Here is a 21,226-nt window from a genome sequence, read left to right on the forward strand (position 1 = left end):
CCCAAATCGACAAAGAAGGGTTGGCAGTTGTGGCCGGTGTCAAAAAATTTCATGATTACATCTACGGCCGGCCCTTTACCCTCTATACGGACCACAAACCCCTCTTGGGCCTCTTTGCATCAGACCGGCAGACCCCTCAGGTGTTGTCCCCACGGGTCCTCCGTTGGTCCATTTTTCTAGCCGGCTACACTTACACCCTAGTGCATCGCCCGGGCAAGGCAATGGGCCATGCTGACGCCCTGAGCCGCTTGCCCTTGCCTGACGTGGATCCCGATCCAGCCCCGGCTCATCAGATCCTACTGATGGACATGCTTCCGGACAGGCCATTGCTCGCCCGCGACGTTGCTGCCCGCTCCGCTCGTGATCCAGTCCTCTCCCGTGTCTTGGACTGGGTGGGGAGGGGGTGGCCCAAGGGCTCGACTGGGCCGGAATTTACTCCGTTTGCAGCCCGGAAAGACGAACTATCCACCCACAAAGGCTGCCTACTATGGGGCAACAGAGTCGTCATCCCCAAACCCTTGCAAGACCAAGTGCTTAGAGCCCTGCACGAGGCACACCCGGGCATAGTCCGCATGAAGGCTCTCGCACAGAGCTATGTCTGGTGGCCCGGCCTCGATGCAGAAATTGAGGCTTGGGTTAAAAGGTGCCCGACATGCCAGGTGTCAAGGCCTGACCCCCCACGTGGCCCAGTGCAACCATGGGAATCCACCAAAACCCCCTGGTCAAGACTGCATATGGACTTTGCTGGCCCCTTCCATGGGCGGACTCTACTCATACTAGTGGATTCATACTCCAAGTGGTTGGAGGTGGTCCAGGTGCCCTCGCCATCATCGCAGGCGACCATCACGGCTCTGAGGGCCATCTTTGCAACCCACGGGTTTCCGGAGACCATCGTCACCGACAACGGCACAGCATTCACGTCCGCAGTGTTCCAGGACTTCTTAGCCAGGAACCTCATCAGGCACATTCGCTCTGCCCCGTTTCATCCAGCCACCAATGGCCAGGCAGAGCGGATGGTGCGCACGGCAAAGGAGGCCTTGAACCGTCTGGGCCCCTCAGACTGGCCAAAAGACTTGGCGTGTTTCCTAATGGCCTACCGGACCACACCCACCGCCTCCACGGGTCGCAGTCCAGCCGAACTCCTCATGGGCCGCCGCATCACCACCCTGCTGGACAAGCTGCACCCTGACCGAGCCCCAGACAGGCGACCGGCGCCGGAACACCTTAAAGCCCCCAGAGGGTTCTACCCAGGTGAGACAGTGTGGGCACGGAACTATGCCACCACTGGCCCCGCCTGGCTCCCTGGAAAGGTGGACCACGTCACCGGACCGGTCTCCTATGCAGTGACTTTGGAGGGTGGACATCTCCTGAGGCGACACATCGACCAACTCCGTGGTCGCCTGCCTGCCGGGGAGCCAAGGTCAGAGGCTCCAGATCCGGACAACGTAAGTCCCCGTGAGCCTGACACAGAACAGGGTTCCATGGAGCCCGCTTCGGCCCAGCAGGAGGAGACCCCCGACCGTGCAGCTGAACTCAGGTCTCCCGGGGCGGCCGTCCCAGATGTCTCCAGCTCTGCAGCCGCGGAACCACCAACCGAGTCGGAACGCCCAGTCCCCTCGGAGCTCCGACGCTCGACACGAGACCGCCGCCCTCCGGCATATCTCCAGGACTATGTCACCTGATAGCTGGAACTATGGGGGGAGGGGTGTTGTGTCCTAGGTTCAAATGGAGAACTGTTACTTTTGGAGGGAACTGTTACTTTTGGAGGGAAGCTGAACAAGCCAAGCTTGTACTCCACACCAGGGTTCCAGAGAAGGCCTAAGCATGCCCAATCAGGGGAAGGATTGAAACATAAGTAGCCAATCAACATCTAGGCTCATACTGTACCCTGATAGGCCCTTAGGCCTCTGTAAATAGCCAATCCATGTACATAGTTAAGGTCCAATCAGAAGGGGGCAAGAATTGTATAAAGGAGCAGGAGGTTTGAATAGAGCTCAGTTTGTGTTGGTGTTCCTGAAGTAAAGCTTGCTGAAATCACTCTCCGACTCTGGTCTCTTACTGCGCCGACCCCAGTACTTTACAGCTTCTCTTATGTTCTTACGTCCCCAAGGCAGTCTGTCCAGGCTCCAGACAATTCAGAACCTCTTGAATCAAATCAGCCCCTGCTTCAAGAAGGCCTTTTAGCCTGGAAGATGCTGGCACAGCTGGGGCAGAAATGCACGTCCCTGATTAGATAGGCCTTTCTCTAAGGGAGGGGGCCGCCTCCAACAGAGGCATCTTTTGCTCCTCATAAAAGCCGGCTGGCAGGCAGCCCGGGCCAGCACATGTAGACGGGCTGTTTGCAATCATTGCGACATGGCTCTCTGCCACCAGCTGCCGCGTCTGAGGGCACAAGAAAGACTGGAGAGAATTGCAGGCTGCCGAAAAAATCAGTGGGGGGGAAGAGATGGCTTCCGAACAGCCCTTGCAGGTGAACTTTATGGGCTTAGCACCATCTAGTGGACACCGAAGACCTTGGGGCAGAGGAACGAAAGAAGATGTCTGATGAAGTCTGCTTAAGAGCGCACGAAAGCTGATGTTCTAAATAAAAATGGGTTGGTCTTAAAGGTGACACTTGACTCCTGCTTTGTTCATTCTAAAAAAACTTAGTTGGTCTTAACGGCGCACTTGTCTACTGCTTTGTTCCAAAGAAGATGTCGTTGTCCTTACCACAAACCCAAATGGTTGGACCAGCTGTGGATAAATCAAAAACTTACAAGAGTGGTGTGAATTAACATTTTGATTTTGGAAGTACTACCTTGCAAGAGCGGTGTGAAATCCCTTGGCACCTGTCGCATCAACCATCACCAGTGGTCTGACCTAGCCTCAGATCGCAAAGCATGGAGGCACACCATCCACCAGGCTGTCTCTTCCTTTGAGAACGCACGCATAGCTGGTCTTGAGGACAAAAGGAGATTGAGGAAGAATCGCACTGCTGGGAGAGCCCTCTCCAGCCCCACCCACCTCACAAGGTGTTTGTTGTGGGGGAGGAAGGTAAAGGAGATTGTGAGCCACTCTGAGACTCTTCGGAGTGGAGGGCGGGATATAAATCCAATATCTTCTTCTTGTATTTGTAGCTGGGATTCTTGGCCCCAATGTGCAGTACTTTGCACTTGGCCACATTGAACTCCATCTGCCACGTTGACACCCACTCACGCAGCCTCAACAGATCCCTTTGGAGTGCCTCACTATCCTCTCTGGTTCTCACCACCCTGAACAATTTAGTGTCATCCGCAAACTTGGCCGCTTCACTGCTCACTCCCAACTCCCAACTCTCAACTCTCCTGGTATTGAAGCCAGACTGACTGGCCTGTAATTTCTCAGATCTCCTCTGGAACCCTTTTTAAAGGTGGGGGTGACGTTAGCTACCTTCCAGTCCTCAGGAACGGAGGCAGATTTTAATGAAGGATTACATATTTCTGCCAGGAGAGCCACAATTTCACATTTGAATTCTTTCAGAATTCTTGGATGTATGCCGTCCAGGCCTGGTGACTTATCAGTTTCTAATTTGTCTATCAGTTGTAGGACTTCCTGTCTAGTCACCTTAATCTGACTCAGGTCTTTCAACACCCCTCCTGAAATCAGAGGTTTTTGAGTGGGCAAACACTTCTCATCTTCCATAATGAAGACAGAGGCAAAAAATGCATTCAGTTTCTCAGCCATTTCCCTATCCTTCAGTAATCCTTTCACATCTTGGTCATCCAAGGGCCCCACTGCCTCCCTGGCTGGTTTCCTGCTTCTAATGTATTTGAAGAAATTTTTATTGTTGGTCTTTATGTTTTTTTTGCAAACTCCTCATAGTCCCTTTCTGCCTGCCTGATCACAGACTTGCATTTGATTTGCCACAGCCTGTGTTCCCTTTTATTTACCTCACTTGGAAGACCTTTGCACTTCTTAAAGCTATCCTTCTTCTACAGCTTCCACTTTCTCCCTTTCTTTGCCTTTTTTCTTCATCACAAGTCGCTTTGCCAGGATTTCTCAACTGCCCAAAAGCTACAGAGGAAAGCCTCTATATTCCCCATTGGCTGAGGCTCCTCTCTTGGGTAAATGGGGGGAGAGGGAGAGCTTGCTTTTATACTGACCACAATATTGCAAGAGTTCCCATACGTTAAGCATGATTTATGGTGTTTTTTTAAAAAAAAAATGTTTAAATTGTGTTTGTATCCTTATAAAGTTTATATCTCTGCTCCCCGGCATTACATTTCATGACATACCTGGCCCAGCCCAACAAGGTCTCATTTATGTCAGATCCAGCCCTGTAACCAATGAGTTTGACACCCCTGTTCTAGGGTGATGTCAGTGAGTTTTTGGAGCATCTGTTGTCCTCCTAGATGCAATGTTGAGATGACATCACATCTGACCCCAAACCATCCCCAAAGCAAGCAGGGGTGCCAGGACACAGTGAGCCTTCCCTACTCTGCTATCCTATTTCCCACAAGAACCCTCCAGATGCTAGGGTTGCCAATCCCCAGGTGGGGGCAGGGGATCCCCCGGTTTGGAGACCCTCCCCCCGCTTCAGGGTCGTCATAAAGCGGGGGAAGGGGAGGGAAATGTCTGCTGGGAACTCTTTTATTCCCTATGGAGATTTATTCCCATAGAAAATCATGGAGAATTGATCCGCAGGTATCTGGAGCTCTGGGGGGGGCTGTTTTTTGGGGTAAAGGCACCAAATTTTCAGTATAGCATCTAGTGCCTCTCCCCAAAATACCCTCCAAGTTTCAAAAAGATTGGACCAGGGGGTCCAATTCTATGAGCCCCAAAAGAAGGTGCCCCTATCCTTCATGATTTCCTATGGAAGGAAGGAATTGAAAAGGTGTGCCGTCCCTTTAAATGTGATGGCCAGAACTCCCTTTGGAGTTCAACTATGCTTGTCACAGCCTTGATCTTGGCTCCACCCCCAAGTCTCCTGGCTCAACCCCCAAAGTCCCCAGATATTTCTTGAATTGGACTTGGCAACCCTATTTCTGAGAAGCAGCAAGCCACATTATGGCTGGGAAAGCCTGAGTTTTTTTTTTTTAAACCCTCCCCGACTTGTAAAATGCTGACTGCAGCCCTGGCTCCGCCCCCTGTGGGGCTTCTCTTGACCACTCTCCGACAGGCAGGTATTTCAACATGCCAGGTGGGGCTGCCAGTCCCCGGGAGGGTAAGAGAACCTGGGAGAATCAGGAGGAGACAGCAAACCAAGCAAATACCGTGATACAATAATGAAGAAACCATCCAATTCACTTATACAAATTTATCAAAAATGATCATAGCTATCGTGATATCAATTTCTAATAAATTTGAATAAGTGAATTGGATGGTTTCTTCGCTATTGTATCACAGTATTTGTTTGGTTTGCTGCAACCCCCCGGTTTAGAGGCCCTCCCCCCGCTTCAGGGTCGCCAGAAAGCAGGGGGCGAGGAAACTGTCTTCGAGCACTCCATTATTCCCTATGCAGACCCATTCCCACAGGGCATAATTTATTTATTTATTTATTTGTTTATCTGGTATTTATATCCCGCCCTTCCCATCGAGTGGCTCAGGGCGGCTTACAACATATGTAAAACTAACATAAAAATAAGTTACACTATAAAATTAACATTTCATTAAATAATTAAAATCCAACGTTTGTTATAAATGTACATGTCGTTAAAATCAGACAGCGGTCGTAAAGCTACACTCTATTCAAATTCAAATACTGATTCGGTATACCGTCATTCAACATTTCGATGTTCCATATTCGATATTCAGTAGTCGGTATACAGGTATACAAGGATACAAGGCCGGTAAGTTGTGGGCCAGCCGGAAGAGGGTTGTCTTACAGGCCCTGCGGAATTGAGTAAGATCCCGCAGGGCCCTTACCTCCTCCGGCAACTGGTTCCACCAAAATGGAGCCATTACAGAGAAGGCCCGGTCCCTTGTGATCTTCAAGCGGGCCTCCTTTGGCCCGGGGACGACCAAAAGATTTTGAGATCCCGATCGCAGTGCTATCTGGGGAACATGCGGGGAGAGAGGGTCCCTTAGGTAGGCAGGTCCTAGACCATATAGGGCTTTAAAGGTAATAACCAGCACCTTGTACCAAACTCGGTAGGATATTGGCAGCCAGTGCAGAGCCCGAAGTCCCGGCTGACTTCAAAATTGCAAAATTGGGGCTAGGGGAGGGGCTGTTTTTTGAGGTAGAGGTACCACATTTGCAGCACAGTATCCAGTGCCTCTCTCCAAAACACCTTCCAAGTTTCAAAAAGATTGGCCCAGGGGGTCCGATTCTATAAGACCTCAAAGAAAGTGCCTGTATCCTTCATTGTTTCTAAAGGAGGGGAGGAATTTAAAAGGTATGCAGTGGTCCCTTCCAATGAGATGGCCAGAACTCCCTTTGGAGTTCAATGGTGCTTGTCGCAGCCTTGCTCCTGGCTCCACCCCCCCAAGTCTCCAGGCTCCACCCCCAAAGTCCCCAGATATTTCTTGCATGGGACTTGGCACCCCTAATGCCAGGCGCCGAACTTCACCCGCTGAGTTTCTGCCTGCCCTGCTGCAAGGCAGCCAAGCGCGGGAGCTCTGCAAGGAAACGGGAGCAGGGGAAGGTCGGGCCGGGGCTAAGAGACGGCGCATGGAAAGGAGCCCCCACCTGCTCCCCTGCAAGGAAGGAGAGAGGGAAGGAAGGGCGTCCCCGGGAGGGAGGGAGGGAGGGAGGCAGAACTCTCGGAGGAGGTCGGAACTGTTGGGGCGCGGAACCCAGAGGTCGGGGAGCGGTTTCCCGGCGAGGCCGGCGTAGTGTGGCTGCTGCACCCGGAGGCCTTGGGGGAATGGAGCCGGCGGACTGGCAGGCAGGAGGGAAGAAAGGAAGGAGGGAGGAAGGAAGAACATAAGAACATAAGAACATAAGAGAAGCCATGTTAGATCAGGCCAATGGCCCATCCAGTCCAACATTCTGTGTCACACAGCGGCCAAATATATATATATATATATATATATATATATATATATATATATACACACACACACACACACACACACACACACTGTGGCTAATAGCCACTGATGGACCTCTGCTCCATATTTTTATCTAACCCCTTCTTGAAGGTGGCTATGCTTGTGGACGCCACCACCTCCTGTGGCAGTGAATTCCACATGTTAATCACCCTTTGGGTGAAGAAGTACTTCCTTTTATCCGTTTTAACCTGACTGCTCAGCAATTTCATCGAATGCCCACGAGTTCTTGTATTGTGAGAAAGGGAGAAAAGTACTTCTTTCTCTACTTTCTCCATCCCATGCATTATCTTGTAAACTTCTATCATGTCACCCCTCAGTCGACGTTTCTCCAAGCTAAAGAGCCCTAAGCGTTTCAACCTTTCTTCATAGGGAAGGTGTTCCAGCCCTTTAATCATTTTAGTTGCCCTTTTCTGAACTTTCTCCAATGCTATAATATCCTTTTTGAGGTGCGGCGACCAGAACTGCACACAGTACTCCAAATGAGACCGCACCATCGATTTATACAGGGGCATTATGATACTGGCTGATTTGTTTTCAATTCCCTTCCTAATAATTCCCAGCATGGCGTTGGCCTTTTTTATTGCAAACGCACACTGTCTTGACATTTTCAGTGAGTTATCTACCATGACCCCGAGATCTCTCTCTTGGTCAGTCTCTGCCAGTTCACACCCCATCAACTTGTATTTGTAGCTGGGATTCTTGGCCCCAATGTGCATTACTTTGCACTTGGCCACATTGAACCGCATCTGCCACGTTGACGCCCACTCACCCAGCCTCAACAAGTCCCTTTGGAGTTCCTCACAATCCTCTCTGGTTCTCACCACCCTGAACAATTTAGTGTCATCCACAAACTTGGCCACTTCACTGCTCACTCCCAACTCTAAATCATTTATGAACAAGTTAAAGAGCATGGGACCCAGTACCGAGCCCTGCGGCACCCCACTGCTTACCGTCCTCCACTGCGAAGACTGCCCATTTATACTCACTCTCTGCTTCCTATTACTCAGCCAGTTTTTGATCCACAAGAGGACCTGTCCTTTTAAGAAGGAAGGAGGGAGGGAGGGAGAAAGTCGCCCGGAGGGAGGGAGGCCGGTGCCGCCGGGCCAGAGCTCTTGGAGGAGGCCGGAACTCTTGGGGCGGAACCCAGGGGCCGGGGAGGGTTTCCGGCGAGGCCGGCGCGCTGTGGCTGCTGCACCCGGAAGCCCTAGGGGAACGGAGCCGGCGGACTGGCAGGAAGCAGGAAGGAAGGAAGAAGGAAAGAGGGAGGGAGAGAGGAAGTCCCCGGAGGGAGGGAGGGAGGGAGGCGGGCGCGCTGTGGCTGCTGCATCCGGAGGCCCTGGGGGAACGGAGCCGGCGGACTGGTGAGTCTTGCAGCCCCCTCCTGCTGCTCTTGCACGCCGGCTCTGGCTCCCCGAAGGCAGCCCCGCTCGCTCAATGCACGGAGCCCAGCGAAGGGAGGCGGGAGGGCTTGGCAAGCAGAGAGGGCTCCGGGAGCCTGCAGGGAAGGACCCGCCTCTCCTTCCTGGGAGGGGTTTCAAGAGAGGCTGCGGGGCCCCTGACAGCAATGGGGGTCCTGTGCATTGAGGGGAGGGGCTTGTGAGTATCCTGCAATGTGCAGGGATTTGGGCTAGATGACCCTGGAGATCCCTTCCAGCTCTAGGATTCTGTGCTTTAACTGGGCTCTCCTTCCTGGGAGGTGTTTCAACAGAGCCTGGATGGCCCTCTGAAAGCAATGAGGGTCATGTGCATTGTGGGGGAGGGGCTTGTGAGTTCCCTGCATTGTGCAGCGGTTGGACTAGATGACCCTGAAGGTCCCTTCCAGCTCTAGGATTCTATGCTTTAACTGGGCTCTCCTTCCTGGGAGGGGCTTCAAGAGAGGCTGCGGGGCCCCCTGACAGCAAGGAGGGTCCTGTGCATTGAGGGGAGGGGCTTGTGAGTTCCCTGCATTGTGCAGGGGTTGGACTAGATGACCCTAGGATTCTCTGCTTTCAGGGGCTTGGGTGATATTACAATGACTATTTTCATTTGTGTGTGGGGTCATCCTCCTTACTTCATTGTTTGTACTTGCAAGCAGCTTTAGGGCTTCTGCCCCCCTTTTTTTGCGGCAGTATCTGTGGGTACTGAAAACCAGCACCTGTTGGTGGGAGTTCTGCCAAGTCCTGAGAGAGGAATTGGTGGAAAGTATTGAAGTTTTCTATTTCAATAAAGGCACTTCAAACAAGAAGAAGCACTGGTTTTAGGGGCTCCTTTTAGGCATCAAGCACAATTTTGTGTAGTTTGGTGACAGGAAATGCCAGTTATAGAGGGTCACGTTCGAGCTGAGCACACTTCTTCAGATTCATTGAAATGGAGGCTAGCAGTCTGTATCTATAGGAAGAGGGTGAGCAGCGGATTAGCACACAACTCAGTGAAAATGTGTATGAGATGTGAGGACCCAACAGGGATAACAAGTTGAGTTTATATGGTCCCCATATGTTACAGGATGTCTGCCTTGTCACGGGTAAAGGGAGCGGAGTTCAGAGCCTTTCTCACCCGGACGATTGTAGAGACTGCATTTGTTTTTATCTAATTCTGGGGGGAAAGATGGGGAAGCAAATAAATATATAGAAATTGGAGACGGATGTGCAAATGTACCCTTTTTCATAGTGGAATGCTGAGGGTCATTAACTGTTGTCATGGTCTTCAGCCCTGCAAGTGCCCTGAGAGTTTCCTTCTAGTTGAGAGGAGAGCCCTGAGGAGCTGGTTTTCAGCCTCCCCCAAAGATCTCCTCTTTGCTGGAGACCTGACCAGGATCTGACCAAGTGAGCCCCACAGATCAAAGGGGGGACCCCTCCTTGGTGCTTGGAAGAGGTGCTCTTCCTAGTACTTCACATCTATTGAAAGGATAGAAAAAAGGATGAAGGGGTCACTAGTCCCCCTGGCCCTTTTGGGGCCCCAGTTTGCCTTAAAAATTAGCCCCATCAGACAGACTGACCCAGAGTAATGAGAGGCTAAGCTTGTAACATCCTTCAAGAGCCAAGCAGAGACAGTGGACTTTCCCAAAGAACCAAGGAGGCATATCTAAAATAGTCTGGTACATTACATTACATAGCAAAACAAAATAGGAGTCAAGTGGTACCTTTAAGACCAACTTAGTTTTATTCAGAACATTAAGCTTTCATGTGGTCTCTAAGCACACTTCATCAGACGAAGAATCCGGTACAGGGAACAAAGCCACACATAGCTGGTAGTCAGTGGCTCAGAATAGAAACTGGTACAAATTTAAGATCCAATCGCAGTATAGTAAAATTGTCTGGTAGGGAGTGGTTTAGAAGGCAAATTTAAGATTCAATGACAGAATAGTAAAATTAATCCAATCTATAGCTGCATAAGACTGTTTTATTATTTCTGTAGCTGTTTATCTGTTTGTTTATAATCTGATATATGCCAATAAAGGCTTTTAGTTGATAGTAAAATTAACAAATGGAGCAAACCTTTGATCTGAGAAGTATGAGCATACAAAAGCAATAAAACAGTATGTCAAAATGTGAGAATGTCAATGAACATAAGAACATAAGAGAAGCCATGTTAGATCAGGCCAATGGCCCATCCAGTCCAACATTCTGTGTCACACAGCGGCCAACTATATATATATATATACACACACACACACACACACTGTGGCTAGTAGCCACTGATGGACCTCTGCTCCATATTTTTATCTAACCCCCTCTTGAAGGTGGCCATGCTTGTGGCCGCCACCACCTCCTGTGGCAGTGAATTCCACATGTTAATCACCCTTTGGGTGAAGAAGGACTTCCTTTTATCCGTTTTAACCTGTCTGCTCAGCAATTTCATCAAATGCCCACGAGTTCTTGTATTGTGAGAAAGGGAGAAAAGTACTTCTTTCTCTACTTTCTCCATCCCATGCATTATCTTGTAAACCTCTATCATGTCACCCCTCAGTCGACGTTTCTCCAAGCTAAAGAGCCCCAAGCATTTCAACCTTTCTTCATAGGGAAGGTGTTCCAGCCCTTTAATCCTTCTAGTTGCCCTTTTCTGAACTTTCTCCAATGCTATAATATACTTTTTGAGGTGCGACTATATGGTATTAAGCCTGGCTCAAAAGGAAGGTATTTATATCTCAGACTATACAATATAGTCATTAACAGACATTCTCACATTTTGACATATTACTGTTTTATTGCTTTTGCATGCTCATACTTCTCAGATCAAAGGTTTGCTCCATCTGTTAATATTACTATTCTGTCATTGAATCTTAAATTAGCATTCTAAACCACTCCCTACCAGACAATTTTACTATACTGTGATTGGATCTTAAATTTGTACCAGTTTGCATTCTGAGCCACTGACTACCAGCTGTGTGTGGCTTTGCTCCCTGTACCGGATTCCTCATCTGATGAAGTGTGCTTAGAGAGCACCCGAAAGCTTACGTTCTGAATACAACTAAGTTGGTCTTAAAGATGCCCCTTGACTCCTATTTTGTTCTACTACTTCAGACCAACATGGCTGACTACTTGGATCTAATTACATAGCAAAACGAAACAAAACCTGATCTACAAACCACAAGAAGCACTTTTCTTCTGATCCACCGGGGCGGTTCTCATTTGCTTTCCTTGTGACATGTAATTCTCTCTGTCTCTCCTTCCCCCTCCCCAGAAAGAAGCCTCTCTTCATAGTCAAGTCACTAAAGGGACATTGACACAGTCAGAGGTGGCCCAAGAGAAGAGGAAGGAGATGGAAGAGCAGGACCCAGAAGGACCTGGAGTTTCGAAGATGGCAAGCAAAGGCCCCCGTCCAACCCTAGCTGGGAGCAACGTTGAATTCTGGGAAAGCCCTGTGCCAGAGAACCTGCCTAAGGACACCGTGACCTCAGACACACATTTCCAACGCTTCACGCAGTTCCGCTACCATGAGGCTGATGGGCCCCGAGAGGTTTGCAACCAGCTCCATCGGCTTTGCAACCACTGGCTGAAGCCAGAGAGGCTCACCAAGAAGCAGGTCTTGGACGTGGTGGTTCTGGAGCGGTTCTTGGCCCTCCTGCCCCAGGAAATGCAGTGCTGGGTCAGAGGATGTGGGCCGGAGGCCAGTTCCCAGGCGGTGGCCTTGGCCGAAGGTTTCCTCCTGAGTCAGGCAGAGGAGAAGAGGCAGCCAGAGCAGCAGGTGAGGGGGTTTCCTCCAGCTACATCCAATTCCATATCTGACCTTATCTAAGGTTTCCCTGAGGGAAATTTGTCCAAGTGTTCATCCTCCAAATGGGAGATTTAAATCCCTCCTTCAGCAGCCTCTTCTAGTAGATAATTTCTGCTCCCTCCAGATAACTGACCAGGTCTGCTGATGGAAGGGTGCAGAGTCTGGGAGTGGGGCAGGGTCCAGTGCCGGGTCTCTTCCATCCTATCTCTTATCCCTTTCAGATGTGGGGACCATCGGTGAAGGCAGAAGCTGCATTCTCTGGGGCTGACGGAGCTTCCTTGGAGGAAGGGCAGAGGGCGCAGGCCCAGGAGGGTGCCCAAGATGCCCTCTCCTCTGGTAAGGACTCTTTGTGCCTGGAGGCGATTGGGGCACCCCGTGAATGTGATTAAGGCATTAAGGCAAGGAAAAGAATGAAATAGGTCTCCACAGAACACACAGCACTCAATATCCACTAACCCTCATTCTTCTCCAACGGGATCAGACCGATTCAGCCTTCTGGGGCAGCAGAGCGCTGGAAACCAGTTCCTAGAGGCCAGTAATCAAGGGGGAAATGTGGCTTCTGTGCCTGTTCTTATAGGGGCATCTGAGGGGCCACTGTGGGAAACAGGATTGTGCAATTGGGATGACAGGGTGTGGCCGGAAGCCCAGGAGATTTGGGGAGGCCTTGTTGTGAAGCTTCGCACGGAGAGTAGCCTAGATCAGGGGTGTCAAACTCCTTCGTTAGGAGGGCTGGAGCTGACAGAAATGGGACTTTGTGAGGGCAGGCCGTGTCTGTCATAAAATATATTGCCAGGTAGTGGAGATATAAACTTTATAACAGACGCAACCAAACACAGTTAAAGATATTATTTTTAAACTTAAAATACAAACTTGCTTAAAACTCTTCCAGTATTTTGTTTGTTGGAAAGGTGGGGGAACAGTGAAATTTGGCAGTGAAATTTTTTAAAATAAAACATCAAGAAAAGGCACAAAGGGTATGACTCTGTGGAAACAATGAAATGGCATTGTAAGCTTCTCCCCCACCCCCAAGTCTACTCAGGTTGGCAATGGCTTTCCAGTAAAATATCCCTGTTTGGCTGTGGGTTCCCACATTAGAGTACTCACTAAATTAGAGCCATTCAACAGATAAGCTGGTTGAAAGCATCAACATTTTGTTTGCAGGGACACATGAGTTTGAGCTGCCTATAGGAACTCTGAAAATGTAACCCTCTCCACTCCATTTAAAACCATTGCAGAGCAAAGAGAAAGCTACAAGGAAAACATGGAACGGACCTTAAAATCCACACCATGTTTTCCTTGCAGCAGCCAGCAAAGAAAGGCAAGAAGAGCTGGGAACTGAGACTCAACCTGGGAGCTTCAAAGGGGGATTCAAAGAGCTTTTGAAGCTCCCAACTGAAGGAGACTCTGCCTCAGAGCTTCAAAGAGCCTGAGAACTGAAAGGGAGGAAGTCTTCGAGGTTCAAAGGGTAAAGCCAAGAGGGGGCAGAAAAGAGCTCTGTGGGCCTGATCAAAACCCTGGGCGGTTCGCTTCTGTCACATGGGCCAAGTGTTTGACACCCCTGCCCTAGATTCTCCAGATTGTCCGGAAATGCTCCAGTGACATCTGGGATTTGGGCTGAATGTGATGGTGACATTTCATGCAACGTCATTTCCACCCCTGTCTATATCCACCCCCAGCCCAGACTCAAGGGTTGAGCTGGCAGAAGAATGGGATTCCTGGGTTTGGGCTCTGATCCAGCAGGGATGCTGTAACTTTAGGAACTCCAGAGTTCCCAGGGCACGTTTGAAGTCTGAAATATGTCAGCAGAGATTTTCACCCTGAGGCTCATGGGTACTTCTCTTCTGCCTCTCCCAGGATTTAGTAAAAAGTGTAAAAGAATTTGTTGAGTGTACACAGGGCTTGTCTCAGACGCCTGGGAAGGGGGTGCGTGAAGAAGGGACTGACAAAGCAAATGGAATAAGAAGTCAAACCCCTCCCTTCTTACTTTCTGTTATGAACAGGCAGTGGAGAGACGCTGTTGAGCCGCTGTCTTGCTGGAGGTGTGGAAACGGCTGCTTTACCTCCAGTCCAGGTAGGGGAGATGAGCGGGAGACAGCCTGGGTCCCCCTTCTTTCTCGGGGAAGGGTTGCTTTGTCAGTTGTATGCAAAAGTCAAACAGTTTCTAGCACATGCTGGGAAAGTGAAAGTCACTGAACTGCCACGTAGATCATCTAAGTGACAGAAGGTGGCTGGTTGCCAGATTGCATCAGCCTGAGCAATGTCAGCATGACTCAGCAGGAAGCTGATTGGTTACCTGGCTGGACCTGATGTATAAATGTACAAAGACACTTTACTGTGTGTGGGATATGTGTGGTGGAGGTGCAGCGGAGCACTCTGTCGGATTGGAGAGTGGAGGTGTAAATAAATTGTTCTATATCTGTCAACCTTATTCCTGTCTCTTCTTCAAAGTCTCTCACTCCTTTTTCGCCATATCTCTCGGCTTGACTTCGTGAACGAAGATTTAAGAAAGGTACAGTAGTCCACGTCTTCTGCAGGCTCGCTGGTGGCTGACAAGACCAATGCGGGACAGGCAGGTCCGGCCACAATGGCTGCAGGGAAAAGTCTGATTTGGTGTTGGTGCTGTAGCAGTGCGATTCTTCCTCAATCTCCTTTTGTCCTCAAGACCAGCTATGCGTGCATTCTCAAAGGAAGAGACAGCCTGGTGGATGGTGTGCCTCCATGCTTTTTGCGATCTGAGGCTAGGTCATACCACTGGTGATGGTTGATGCGACAAGTGCCAAAGGATTTCTTCAAGGAGTCCTTGTACCTCTTCTTTGGTGCCCCTCTATTTCGATGTCTGGTGGAAAGTTCGCCATACAGAGCAATCTTGGGAAGATGGTGGTTTTCCATCCTAGAAATATGCCCTGCCCAGCGCAGCTGCGTCTTCAACAGCAGTGCCTCGATGCTCGTAACCTCCGCCCTCTTGAGGACTTCAGTGTTGGTCACAAAGTCACTCCAGTGGATGTTAAGGATGGTGCGAAGGCAGCACTGATGAAAGCGCTCAAGGAGTCGCAGCTGATGACGGTATAAAACCCACGATTCGGAGCCGTAGATGAGGGTTGTCATCACAACCGCTTTGTAAACATTGATCTTTGTGCCTTTTTTCAGATGCTTGTTGCTCCACACTCTTTTGTACAGTCGGCCAAATGCACGGTTTGCCTTTGCCAGCCTGTTGTCAATCTCCTTGTCGATCTTGGCATCTGAGGAGATGATGCACCCCAGGTAGCTGAACTGCTGGACTGTCTTCAGAATTGATTCACCCACAGTGATGCAGGGAGGGTGATAATCTTCCTGGGGTGCAGGCTGGTGGAGAACTTCTGTCTTCTTCAGACTAACTTCTAGGCCGAATAGCTTGGCAGCCTCTGCAAAGCAGGACGTCATATGCTGCAGAGCTGATACCGAGTGGGAGACGAGTGCAGCATCATCAGCAAACAGTAGCTCTCGGATAGGTTTTTCCATTGTCTTGGAGTGGGCCTTTAGTCGCCTCAGGTTGGGCTGCCATCGGTACGATAGCGGATGTAGACACCATCGTCATCATCTAGATCTACTGCGGCTCTTTGAAGCACCATGCTAAAGAAGATCGTAAAGAGAGTTGGTGCGAGAACGCAGCCTTGCTTTACACCTGTGCCTGTTGGGAAGGTCTCCGAGAGATCGTTGCAGTGTCTGACTTGGCCTCGCTGAACTTCATGTAGCTGGATAATCATACTGAGGAACCTTGGGGGACATCCTAAACGTTCCAAGATTTGCCACAGGCCTTTCCTGCTAACGGTGTCGAAAGCTTTGGTAAGGTCGACAAAAGTCACATATAGACCCTTGTTCTGTTCCCTGCATTTCTCTTGGAGCTGCCTGAGAACAAATACCATATCGGTGGTGCTCCTGTTAGCTCTGAAGCCACACTGGCTCTCGGGGAGGAGTTCTTCTGCAATGGTGGGCACCAGTCTATTCAGGAGTATTCTGGCAAGGATTTTGCCTGCGACGGAAAGCAGGGTTATCCCCCGGTAGTTGGAGCAGTCTGACTTTTCCCCTTTGTTCTTGTGTAGAGTGATGATGATTGCATCGCGAAAGTCCTGTGGTAGTTTGCCTTGTTCCCAGCAGGTGACAAGTACTTTATGAAGTGTGCTATGTAGCACTGTGCCCCCATGCTTCCAGATCTCTGGTGGAATTCCATCAACTCCCGCTACCTTGCCACTTTTCAGTTGCTTGATGGCATTAACAGTCTCTTCTAGGGTGGGGATCTCGTCCAACTCTGTTTTCACTGGTTGAAGTGGAGTGAGGTGGATTGCTGAATCTTGAACTACGCGGTTGGCACTGACGAGAACCTGAAAATACTCTGACCAGTTCAGTATGGATGCCTTGTCTGTTAGGAGCACTTGGCCATCTGCACTACGCAAGGGACTCTGAGCCTGATATGATGGACCATATACGGCCTTCAGGGCTTCGTAGAACCCTCTTAAATCACCAGTGTCTGCACACAGCTGGGTTCTCTCTGCAGTCTTGGTCCACCACTCATTCTGAATGTCTTGAAGCTTGCGCTGGAGGTTGCTACATGCAGCGCGAAAGGTTGCTTTTTTCCCAGGACGGGAGGGCTGAGCAAGATGTACTTGGTAGGCAGATCTCTTTTTCGCCAGTAATTCTTGGATCTCTTGATTGTTCTCGTCAAGCTAGTCCTTGTTCTTCCTTGTGGAGAACCCAAGGACTTCTTCAGAGATCGACAGGATGGTAGTTTTTAGGTGTTCCCAGAGTGCTTCTGGAGAAGGGTCTGTGGGGCAATTGGGGTCCTCAGTTCTAGTCTGGAGTTTTGCCTGGAAGGCAGCTTTAACTTCAGCTGACTGAAGGCTGCCAACCTGAAACTTCCTCCGAGGGATGCCTTCTCTCCTGGGTGTGGGTTTAAAGTGAAGACGGAGATTGCAGCGTACTAGACGATGATCTGTATGACATTCTGCACTGGGCATTACTCGGGTGTGTAAGACATCTCGAAGGTCTCTGTGGCGCACCAGAATGTAGTCGATAAGGTGCCAGTGCTTGGACCGTGGGTGCATCCAGGTTGTCTTCAGACTATTCTTCTGCTGGAAGATAGTGTTGGTGATGGAGAGCTGGTGCTCCGTGCAGAATTCTAGCAGGAGGCGCCCGTTATCATTGCAGTTGCCAATGCCGTGTTTGCCAAGTACTCCTTTCCAGGCTTCCGAGTCTTTACCTACTCTGGCATTGAAGTCCCCAAGGATGATCACCTTGTCCTCTGTAGGGGTCTTATGTACGAGGTTGCATAGATCAGCATAGAACTTGTTCTTTTCAGCAGGATCTGCTTGAAGGGTTGGGGCATACACACTAAAGAGTGTTGCATGCTGCTTGTTTTGAAGTGGGAGGCGCGTGGATCTGAGTGACCTGTTGGCAAATTTTCGAGTTTGGAGGCAATGGAGTTCCTGACCATGAAGCCGACGCCAGAAAGGTGGCTCTCAGCCTTTGGCTTACCCGACCAGTAGAGGGTATAGCCAGCACCGTGTTCTTGAAGACTACCTTCCTCAGGAAAACGGACCTCACTGAGGGCTGCTATATCGATATTCCACCTAAGAAGTTCGTGGGCAACTAGAGCAAAGCGTCGTTCAGGCGACCACTGTCTACTGTGTCAAGCAAGGTTCTGATGTTCCAGCACGCAAGCTTTAGTCTTTGCACACTTTGTGAGGCAGGTGCATGCCTTTTCCTTATTGTTATTTTTTGACCGCAAGTAAGGATGCCCGTTGACCGCAGCTTGCCAACTGGGGGGAGATGGAGACGAGCTTTGTTTAGGCCACCTTTTTAAGGCCCCTCTCCATGCGGAGCAAGCAGTGCTGTCCCTAGATAAGGCTGCTTGGTCGTTCAGGGTGCTGCCGAAAAATGCTTTTGTCTCCGGGTCAGCATCAGGCGACCAATACCCTGAACCGCCTACATGCAGGATCGGAACTGTGGCTTCCAGTGGCATCTTCCACCTGCCGTTTTGCCCCTTGCCCATCGCTGCAGGACTTGGTGCGTTGTGGGTTGTGGGTGTGGACATGCCCTTCAGGCCTGCGCAGAGGAATTTTTAGGTGAAGCGCAGTGTGCGCGGTACTGGCTCCACCCTTTCACCTTGGGGTCATCTGCCATGGCCCAGTAAGCCGGGACGCCGGCAGCGAGTCCTCCAGATGGTAGGTGTTACATTAACGAGCTCTGTCTGCCCGGGTTTGATGTTAGAGTTACCTTCTCTTGGCTGGTGAGGTTAGTGAACCCGGCCTGCCCATCCGGTTATACCGCTGGACATTCGGTTGCACCATGACATGACAAACTGTGAAAAATGGGGTGGACCAGCGAGAAGGTGTTGCCACGGATGCAGTAATGTAGGAGAGGCCATTGCAGTGCCCATCTGCTAGGCATTACCAGACAGTGACCACGCGACGTTCACTACACCGGGAAAGGAGAGGTGATGTATTGCGCCTACACTTTCCCTGAGGGGGCAGGATACCCCCCCCCCCTTTTTGCCATATAATTATTTATACAAGCCCTCAAATGCTCCTTTTATTTCCTCTAAGTTTTGTGTTACCTTTTTATTTACCCTAATACTTCTCACTCTTTGCCTTTGTTTCTTATTTTTTAGAAAATTTGCCAGTCTCTTAGCTGTTGAGAGTATTTCTCTGATATTCGTTTTTTACCATGAGCTGTTTCCTCCATAACGCCATAGAATCCAGATCGTCTAGCTTTTTCTGTAAGTCCCTGATTACCTTGTGTCTGATGGGACAAAACTTCTGTGCTTCATCTTTTTGCAGTTTACCTAATTCTTGAAGTCTCTTCTCTGTCTACGTACCATTTTTTATCTCCTTCTCTTTCATGATACATTGTCCTCTGATCACTGCTTTAGCTGCGTCCCATAAGACATTTATTCCCACTGTACCCCTATTCTCTTGAAAGTATAACTTCGTTTGTTCCATAATGTGTCTTTTATCCTTATCCTTAAGCATAACCATATTATTGTATCTCCATGTTCTTTTGGTTTGCTTGTGTGTTATTTTAAGTTCTACACTTATCGGGGCATGATCTGATATCCATATTGGGTGGGTAGTGACATTTTTAATTTCCCAGTTGCATGTTCTATTAATTAATACATAGCCTAGACATGAAGTCATTTTGTATCTCCCTGAGAAGTATGTCGGCTCAGGCACCAAATTAAGGGCTTTATATACTTCAATTAAGTTCCATTGTCTCCAATTTATTTTTTTATCTTTATTAACATCCTTATTAAAGTCTCCTGTTAATATCACCTCTTCTTCGATAAATCTGCTAGCTTTTTTTAGAACTTTTAATAAATAAGTCTTCTGTCCTGTATTTGGGGCATATATATTTATCAATGTTGTTATCCTGTTTTCAACCAAACACTTAACTATGACAAATCTTATGTTTAAGAGATGTGAGGACCCAACAGGGATAACAAGCTTAGTTTATATGGTCCCCGTATGGTACAGGATGAGACGGTACAGGATGTCTGGCTTGGCACAGGTAAAGGGAGCGGAGATCAGAGCCTTTCTCACCCGGACCATTGTAGAGATTGCATTTGATTGGATCTAATTCGGGGGGAAACACGGGGAAGCAAATAAATATATGGAAATTGGAGACGGATGTGCAAATGTACCCTTTTTGATTGTGGAATGCTGAGGGTCATTAACTGTTGTCATGCTCTTCAGCCCTGCAAGTGCACTCAGCACTGAGAGTTCTTTCTAGTTGAGAGGAGAGTCCTGAGGAGCTGGTTTTCAGCCTCCCCCAAAGATCTCCTCTTTGCTGGAGAGGCTAAGCTCGTAACATCCTTCAAGAGCAAAGCAGAGTCAATTCACTTTCCCAAAGAACCAAGGAGGCATATCTAACATAGTTTGGTACGTTACATTCATTGCATTACATAGCAAAATGAAACTAAAACTGATCTACAAACCACAAGAAGCACTTTTCTTCTGCTCCACTGGGGCAATTCTCATTTGCTTTCCTTGTGACATGTAATTCTCTCTGTCTCTCTTTCCCCCACTGCAGAAAGAAGCCTCTCTTTATAGTCAAGTCACTAAAGGGACATTGACACAGTCGGAGGTGGCCCAAGAGAAGGGGAAGGGGATGGAAGAGCAGGACCCAGAAGGACGTGGAGCCGGAAAGATGGCAAGCAGAGGCCCCCGTCCCACCCTAGCTGGAAGCAGCGCTGAATTCTGGGAAAGCCCTGTGCCAGAGGTTCTGCCTAAGGACACCGTGACCTCAGACGCACATTTCCAACACTTCCGGCAGTTCCGCTACCATGAGACTGATGGGCCCCGAGAGGTTTGCAGCCAGCTCCATCGCCTTTGCAACCACTGGCTGGAGCCAGAGAACCGCACCAAGAAGCAGGTCCTGGACGTGGTGGTTCTGGAGCGGTTCTTGGCCCTCCTGCCCCAGGAAATGCAGTGCTGGGTCAGAGGATGTGGGCCGGAGGCCAGTTACCAGGCGGTGGCCTTGGCCGAAGGTTTCCTCCTGAGTCAGGCAGAGGAGAAGAGGCAGCCAGAGCAGCAGGTTAGGGGGTTTCTTCCAGCTACGTTCCATTCAATATCTGAGCTTCTCCTAAACTTTTCCTGAGAGATATTTGTCCAAGTGTTAATCCTCCAAATGGGAGATTTCTCTGCCTCCTTTAGAAGCTTCTTCTAGAGAATTTCTACTCCCTCCAGATAACTGAGCAGGTCTGCTGATGGAAGGGTGCAGAGTCTGGGAGTGGGGCAGTATCCAGTGCATGGTCTCTTTTCCATCCCGTCTCTTACCCCTTTCCCTCACTGCCGTTTCAGATGTGGGGACCATCGGTGAAGGCAGAAGCTGCATTCTCTGGGGCAGACGGAGCTTCCTTGGAGCAAGGGCAGAGGGCTCAGGCCCAGGAGGGTGCCCAAGATGCCCTCTCCTCTGGTAAGGACTCTTTGTGCCTGGAGGCGATTGGGGCACCCCGTGAATGTGATGGGGAGAGCATTAAGGTCAGGAAAAG

This window comes from Heteronotia binoei, chromosome 2 (assembly GCF_032191835.1).
Source record: "Heteronotia binoei isolate CCM8104 ecotype False Entrance Well chromosome 2, APGP_CSIRO_Hbin_v1, whole genome shotgun sequence".
NCBI classification, from domain to species: Eukaryota; Metazoa; Chordata; class Lepidosauria; order Squamata; family Gekkonidae; genus Heteronotia; species Heteronotia binoei.